Source organism: Limulus polyphemus, unplaced genomic scaffold, assembly GCF_000517525.1.
Source record: "Limulus polyphemus unplaced genomic scaffold, Limulus_polyphemus-2.1.2 Scaffold12272, whole genome shotgun sequence".
Lineage (NCBI taxonomy): Eukaryota > Metazoa > Arthropoda > Merostomata > Xiphosura > Limulidae > Limulus > Limulus polyphemus.
Window position 1 is genome coordinate 1714 of NW_013677882.1, and position 9119 is coordinate 10832.

The 9119-nt window shown below is 33.2% G+C and overlaps 1 long non-coding RNA gene across 1 annotated transcript; it reads left to right on the forward strand.

The window, feature by feature from the left end:
* Positions 1 to 438: 438 nt before the first annotated feature.
* LOC111083941 lies at positions 439 to 6386 on the forward strand. Its single transcript, XR_002609315.1, has 2 exons — positions 439 to 586; positions 3905 to 6386. It is a non-coding gene; the product is annotated as an uncharacterized LOC111083941 (long non-coding RNA).
* Positions 6387 to 9119: the final 2733 nt, after the last annotated feature.

Here is a 9119-nt window from a genome sequence, read left to right on the forward strand (position 1 = left end):
CACAAAATATATCATGCTAGTGTTGCCTGTAAAATAATTTACATTTCAACTGAAGTTCAACTCTGGCCATTAGCATGTTGTGATACAAAGGTTTGTGGCACAGCTCACTGTAGAAGAGTCAGCAACATGATGTAGCTGTCGATTCCAATACATTAGGTTAAAGAAAAAAACCAGTACATAATACTGCCAGAATAAAATTATTATTGTATCCTGTGTAAATTCTGAAACTGGGTAACAAAATTGTGTTGTGTTTGTAGTTGTTTTGTTTTCTTAAAAAAGTGAATTTTTTTAACTAGTTAACATCATAAACATTTTTTCTCTTATACATAAATTATAAATTCTGTAACTTGAGAATTTTATACAATGTTTAGGTCATTACAACATTTTGATACATCAACTGAGTGACGTGATAAGTTTTTTATTGTGTTTTGTTTTTGCAGACTTACCCACCTTTTCCTAACACAGAAGCTATGAGCACCAACCCTCTTGACTACGAGCATGCACGCAAAATACTTTTAGATATAAATGATGGAAAACAAAGTAACCAGGAATCTCGGGTGGTGAGTACCTTTTGGGGATAAAGTATGTCTCTTTTTTTGTGTGAAGTTAATTAATATTTTTCAACTAAATGTGTAATGAAAGGATGCTGGTATCACTATTATTCAAGTTTTTAGAATAGATTCACATTTGTGACACAGTAAAGTCCCACTAAAATTATCTTACATTTGTGACACAGAAATGTAAGATACTTTTAGTGGGACTTTACTGTGTCACAAATGTAAGATAATTTTAGTGGGACTTTACTGTGTCACAAATGTAAGATAATTTTAGTGGGACTTTAGTGACACAGTAAAGTCCCACTAAAATTATCTTACATTTGTGACACAGTAAAGTCTCACTAAAATTATCTTACATTTGTGAAACAGTAAAGTCTCACTAAAATCATCTTACATTTGTGACACAGTAAAGTCTCACTAAAATTATCTTACATTTGTGACACAGTAAAGTCTCACTAAAATTATCTTACAAGTGTATTAGTATAATATTACAGTTATTAGTGTGATACCAATAAAACTAGAAGTAGTGTGAAAAAATGGCATAAAAACAAATTACTGTTACCAGGAAAGAACCATAGGTACCATTCTGGTTCCATGATAATTACATACAGGTGTTATGAGGATTACTTAGAGGCACCATGACAACATTATAGAGATAATTACGAGTACTATGTAAGCTACCCACACATAGAGTGAGAATTTAAATAGGTATGTGAGAGCAAGGTGAAGGTTTACAAGTTCATTATTATTATTTTTAACAGGTAATTAATTTTTTAAATTCATCAGTGACCGTGAAAAGGAATTAAAGTAATTAAGCTTGCTTTGTATCTTTAAGTTGATGATATATTCCACTGATTGTTACCAGGTATTACTGATGATATATTTCACTTATTGTTACCTAGGTATTACTAATGATATATTTCACTGATTGTTACCTAGGTATTACTGATGATATGTTTCACTGATTGTTACCTAGGTATTACTGATGATATATTCCACTGATTGTTACCTAGGTATTACTGATGATATATTCACTAACTGTTACCTAGGTATTACTGATGATATATTTCACTAAATGTTACCTAGGTATTACTGATGATATATTTTACTGATTGTTACCTAGGTATTACTGATGATATATTCCACTAACTGTTACCTAGGTATTACCGATGATATATTCCACTAACTGTTACCTAGGTATTACTGATGATATATTTCACTGATTGTTACCTAGGTATTACTGATGATATATTTCACTGATTGTTACCTAGGTATTACTGATGATATATTCCACTGATTGTTACCTAGGTATTACTGATGATATATTCCACTGATTGCTACCTAGGTATTACTGATGATATATTTCACTGATTGTTACTTAGGTATTACCGATGATATATTCCACTGATTGTTACCTAGGTATTACTAATTATATATTTCACTAACCGTTACTTAGGTATTACTGATGATATATTCCACTATGCATTACCTTAACACACCTATGTATTCATCAGATCATCTTGTATTTTAGATCTGGTTGACAGAAAGTTTCCACCTTATCCAGACATTTCCATCTTCATGTGATACAACATAATAAACATAAAACATACTTACATACAGCTTCCCACTCAGCTTTAGAAAGAGTTCCCTGAGGGAGATGAGAAAGTGGCTTTCAATTATTAGTACAAACCTAGTCCTTACTGTCACTGTTTTATCATTTTGTATTATTTAAATATTTAATATCTCATAAATATGCTTAGAACTGACATTGTACACCCTGATAAAAAACATCGCCATGTTAGGAGGTAAATAAAAATGTGGATAGAAAACATCCATCGAGATACCCCCACTGATATTTGATGGTAAAAATATAATACACTAACAACACCAACGTATGTCTGTAATAGAACACCTGGCTTGTAACAGTGCCAGTTAGAACACCTGGCTTGTAACATGTGTCACTTAGAAGATTTTACTTGTAACAAGTGTCACTTAGAAGATTTTACTTGTAACAAGTGTCACGTAGAAGACTTTACTTGTAACAAGTGTCACTTACAAGACTTTACTTGTAACAAGCGTCACTTAGAAGACTTTACTTGTAACAAGCATCACTTAGAAGACTTTACTTGTAACAAGCATCACTTAGAAGACTTTACTTGTAACAAGTGTCACGTAGAACACTTTACTTGCAACATTATCAGTCAGAACACCTGGCTTGTAACAAGTGTCACTTAGAACACTTTATTTGTAACAGTGCCAGTTAGAACACCTGGCTTGTAACTTAGAGCACTTTACTTGCAACATTATCAGTTAGAACACTTGGCTTATAACAAGTGTCACTTAGAAAACTTTACTTGAAACATTATCAGTTAGAACATCTGGCTTTTTTTATGTCAGTTGTAATAGTGTATTATATTCCTCCCATAAGAAACCAGTAGGGTATACTCATTGGATCACCCTCTATCTGGCAAAGAAAGAAATTATAACGTGCAAACCAGTAGGATATACTTATTGGATCACCCTCTGTGGATTATAATTCGAATTTTAGTATTACACATTAATTAATATCTTATTTAAAAGTAAAATAACCCCTTAAATATTGATTTTTGCTTGTCATGTGGCATGTTGAATATAAAATAAGAACCTCCTATCTTTTCTATTTTCTGAGATATTAATATATTTATTGAATCAACCAAGGTGGCCCCGCCCACCTCTTCCATTTTTGAAAATACTTCTTTCTTTGCCAGATTAATAATATGAAGAAAACATATTAAACAAAAGTTGAGATGCACATATTGAGTTTCTACAATAGAACTATCTTCTCTGGCTTCTAACAAAACTAATTTTCCTGCAAGATGAATACAAGCTGCTTTTTGTTTTATGGAAGTATACTGACATTGACTTAAAAGACATAATAGTAATACTGAGAAGAAAAAAAATTAAAAAATGTACACTTAACCATAAACTGGTACATACAATTAACACTGTTTAATCTAAATTTTAAACTGAATCATTTCTAAGCTTTGAATATAAGTATCACATGTTTGTACCAAATTATACCTCATAGACTGCAAACCATGTTAACCCTACCAAGATGGGTCTTCCTATGGTCACGGGTCGAAAACCATGTCATTGCATTTGTACTCACATTCGAAATTTTATTGAACTACTATTTTATGAATGTATGTCAATAAGTTTGGTATCAAATTCTCATGATTTGGTTTATTAACAATTAATTTTTCATGGTCATTTAAAGTTGTATTGTTAAGTTTTTTTAATGCATATCAAATGGTTATTTGTTCTTATGGTGTAACAGAAAACTTTTACAGATTTTCGTTTTTTTACAGCTCTTTATTTGGTGTTTGCTTTTGTGAAAGGGAACTCCAACAATGAAGAAAATATTTCTACACACTGCCCAGAGCCAAAAGATAGCTAGTCAGCAAAGATGTTTTAAACATCTAAAGGAAAATAAAGCACAGTGGTGGTAGCAGCCATCTCTGGAAGTGTTATTTGTCCCTTAAGATCTTCAACTTGATACTGAAAAAAAAAAACATTCCAATCGTATAAGTAGAGCGTGCAGTCGTATTTTAATGTTGAAATAGGAATGAATCTGCATATTGACACCTGTAAATAAATCTTTTGTTTCCCTTTAACGTTTCAAAATGTAGAATAAATTCTTCACAGCTTAATATCTTGTAAATCAAATATATTCGTTGTTATTTTACCACTCATAAAAAGCAAACAAACACTTTATTGTGTTATTACTGCACTATTTGATCTGTAACTCACAATGCCTGGTTTTACTGTGGGTCAACTGTCTCAAGTTAAACCCTTGAAAATAGAAACATAATTGTAGTAAGAATACAACTAGTCTATTAGTTGTGAGGCAGAAGTAATTCTTTATACGAATCAACAACAAAAGTATGTTATTTTGAATGTGTAGATATTGGACTGTATCACATTACTCATGTTGAAACATGAAATACTGTATTTATATCCTGGGTATTGTTGGACTGCATCACATTACTCATGTTGAAACATGAAATACTGTTTTTATATCCTGGGTATTGTTGGACTGCATCACGGTGATCATGTTGAAACACGAAATACTGTTTTTTATCCTGGGTACTGTTGGACTGTATCACATTACTCATGTTGAAACATGAAATACTGTTTTTATATCCTGGGTATTGTTGGACTGTATCACATTACTCATGTTGAAACACGAAATACTGTTTTTTATTCTGGGTATTATTGGACTGCATCACAGTGATCATGTTGAAACACGAAATACTGTTTTTTGATCCTGGGTATTGTTGGACTGTATCACATTACTCATGTTGAAACATGAAATACTGTTTTTATATCCTGGGTATTGTTGGACTGCATCACGGTGATCATGTTGAAACACGAAATACTGTTTTTTGATCCTGGGTATTGTTGGACTGCATCACAGTGATCATGTTGAAACACGAAATACTGTTTTTTGATCCTGGGTACTGTTGGACTGCATCACAGTGATCATGTTGAAACACGAAATACTGTTTTTTGATCCTGGGTACTGTTGGACTGCATCACAGTGATCATGTTGAAACACGAAATACTGTTTTTTTATTCTGGGTATTGTTGGACTGTATCACATTGATCATGTTGAAACATGAAATACTGTTGTTTTTTTATCCTTTCTGCTGAAGTTTTCATAAGATTTGAAGCTGAAATTTCTTATGATGGTGTCCAATGTTATTACTAATTTTAGAGTAGAGGTAGAAATTGCCCCCCCCCCCCCTTTTTTTTTTTTCTCTGACAATACAATTCCAAGAATATGTTGTTTGTGTAATGAAATGTCTCTCAGGTCCTATTATTTACCATCATTACATAAAAAAATATTACTTTGATTAATATTAATAACAAGCATGTCTGTTTCTCAACTTGAACTAAACCAAAACGTGGAATTATATATGAATGTGTGTGGAACAGTAACCTATAAATCAGTTATAAAACATATTTTGAATAGTAAAATATATAGTTCATAATTTTGCAACAGATTTTTTTCGTGTTTAAACTGTAACTTTTAACAGTTTTTGTTTTTCAATGAGTAATTGGATCACTGTGTGGTAAATGTTTTGGAAGTTGTCTTTCGTACCCTTCATAAAGGTTTTTATGTTTGGAAAACCTTTTACCATACATTTTGTTGAAATAACATGTGCTGAACAAGAGTTGTTTTTTTAAATTAGTATAAAAAAATTAAAGAATACTCAAAAAGAGGGAGATTAGCACTAATTAGGTGTTTGAATAATGAAATTTAAAAACCTTTTAAACAGTTCCTAAGCCTTGTTCCCGCTATTGAATGAATGAAATCGGTACTTAGGCTAAGTGGTTTTTCGTCATGAGGCTGTTGTCACTGATTAAAAGCTACTAGAGTAATAGGAATATTTTCCCCAATAATTCTGGTCTGCTTTTACCACCATAGGTGTTCAGTCACACATACACAAAAGTTACTGTTTATGAAAAATCTATTCAAGTTGTTTTAATAATTTCTTACTTTGATTATTAAACATGAAGACCAGAAAATCATTTTAAAACACCCATTTCATCATGTTATTATATGAGGAGCACTGGTGTTATACAAAGATACACCAGGTGGTGGTGGCTTTATAAATTCATATAAGCCCTCTGGTGGATCTGCGGTATGTCTTAGGGCTTATAATTTGGGTTTTGATACCCACGATGGGTAGAGCACAGATAGCTCATTGTGTAGTTAACAACAAAACTAATCTTTTTGGTTATACTTCTGACATTTTTCTACAATAAAAAATTGTTTGAGTTCTTGATAATAGTGGTGTGTTTTTTTTTGTCATTTTGACAGCAGTAACACAAGCCTTGGACTACAATTATGTCTGTGTGACTAGTACGTGCATATTTTTTATAACGCTTTCAAGATAAGCTACAGTAGCAAATAAATTAACAGTTTAAGTCGTGAGCACTGGTGTTGTGCCTATAAGCCTAGGGTGGGCATGGTAACCCTCCCCTCAAATGCTTTCCACACACACACTCAAATCCATGTATAAACATTTGATTAAATATATTAATAATATCTCTATATTGGAAACCAATCAGTTAATCAAAGTAACGGTGGGAATTTAATAATATAAAAGAACACTCGCTCATTATTAACCCAGTATCAACACAAGAATAAATAATTTGATATATATTTGCTGTTTTAGTAATACAATAATTTTCCATTTGTGATTATCATGGTTACTGCTTGTTATTTTACATGTATATGTTTATACCAGTGTTTTAAATGCTAGAAAATTCACGTCCTGGAGTTTGTACTAGCCAACAAAGATGTTTAGGAACATTTGTGACACACACACGAGAACTTGGGAAGAACGTTGTGACGGATTTACAAATAACAACAACATGATGTATAATTGAAATTATTACACGTGTCTTGGTCATAGTTTTTTGCATTTTATTGTCGTGCGGTTTAGACGGCATTAAACATTACCAAGTCATTTTGTCGTTTCTAAATAGGACAGGACTCTAACCTGCGATCTTGCTTACTGGGAAGATGATTCGAATAAGTAAGCCACTCGCCCCCCAGTGGCACAGCGGTATGTCTGCGGACTTGCAACGCTAGAAATCTGGTTTCTATATCCGTGGTGGGCAGAGCACAGATAGCCGAATTGTCTAGCTTTGTGCTTAATTCCAAACAAACAAACAAAGTAAGCCACTCACGGTCTTTCGAATGTTGCCAATCTTGGTTTTCACTACATCGAGATGTAGCTGGATTTTTGTGCTTTGTCGACCAACATAGCAGAGCTAAAAATACAAATATTGTCTTTATGTTTTGAAGTTCGGGTATTACGTATTATATACAGGTTTGGCCCTAGTGATTAGCTTTAGGGCTCAGGCCCGTGAGTTACGTCGAACAGGCTCCGAACTTTCAGCAGAGGGTGCGTTATAAATGAAACAGTAATTTCCGTTATTCGACTTCAAACAAAAAGAGCTGGACAAAGTCTCTGTTGCTATCTGGCTGTCTTCAGTGAGTAGTTTAAAATTAGGAGGACTAGGTCGTACAGCTGGAGGTCTGATGTTGCCCTTTACCCCACGTGCGAAAGAGATGCTGTTATGGTAGGAAACTTCCAGTTCCAAAGATGAACGTGAGAAAATACATAAAATTACAAGTACTTATGAAAGCAACAATACCGTCATTAAGCATGATTGACCTTTGTTCTTTTCTACACGAGACATGTAGGTAGGTTAAAGTAACCTAAGTAGGCACAAAACAAGAGAGTCGTATAGTAATTTAACTAAGCATTAACATTTACGTGATTAAATAGTTTCTTTAGTTACACCCGGCATTCATGTTACCCCCAATGGATCAGCGGTAAGTCTGTGGGCTTATAACGCTAAAAATCGAATTTCGATACCCGTGGTATGCACATCACTGATAGCCCATATTTCAAAAAACGCTCGTGTCAAAAGGCATCATGTTTATTTCGGCGCCTGCGTAGAACGTCTCATTTGGGACTTAGCTTACAACGCGAGTTTCTCGTCGCCATAGTTTGAGACTGTGTTAATATTACCTTGTCGTATTTCAAAGAAAATGAATTCTTTCGGGGTTGATTTTCCTCTGGTTGATAAGGTAGGACGTGCAAAATACTGCGATTAGTAGTAATTCTTAAATCTATAAATAAACGCTTCGTTAGTAAAAATAAAAAACGGAATACTTTGATGTGTAGTTAGTTGAGTTCGACAGAGACTAAGTCCGCACGTCGACGAGGAGGCTAAGTTCACGTTTCTAAAAGTGGTTTTATACATGCTTTTTTATTTAATCCAATGTACAGATTGTGTGTAAAAACTAATGCATGAGATTCCAAGCATTTGTCTATTATCTCACGGTAGAAAAAACTGCTTTTCGATCGGTATTCCTTTATATATTTAACATCTAAAATGACTAAATCTATGTTTTGGGGCGCCTCGTCAGCTGGTTACTAAGTTCTATCATATAAAACGTTATACTACGAGCGTCCATTGCTTCAGATTCTAAGTCCCCGTTCCTCACTTTGTAGTGGTGGTTGTTTTCAGGGCCCAAACACCGAGGCTGTTACACCAACTTGGACTCAAGAAACTGGAATGTGCGATCACGGTAATACATATTAACGTATTCATGGCTAATTAATAATAATTAATTACTCAAGTAACATAATTTATTCTTTAAAAAAGTAACAGTTTGTTTTGTGTAGAAGAAAATTCTTATTGTAAAATAAAAATATTACGTATTAATAAAAATAAGACTTAACTTTAAAATTATTGTGATGTTTTTAAATATATAGAACACCGGTATCAATCCCAATTTACTACATAGAACACCGGTATCAATCCACATTTACTATATAGAATACCGGTATCAATCTAAATTTACTACATGGAACACCGGTATCAATCTAAATTTACTACATAGAACACCGGTATCAATCCACATTTACTATATAGAATACCGGTATCAATCCAAATTTACTACATAGAACACCGGTATCAATCCACATTTACTAT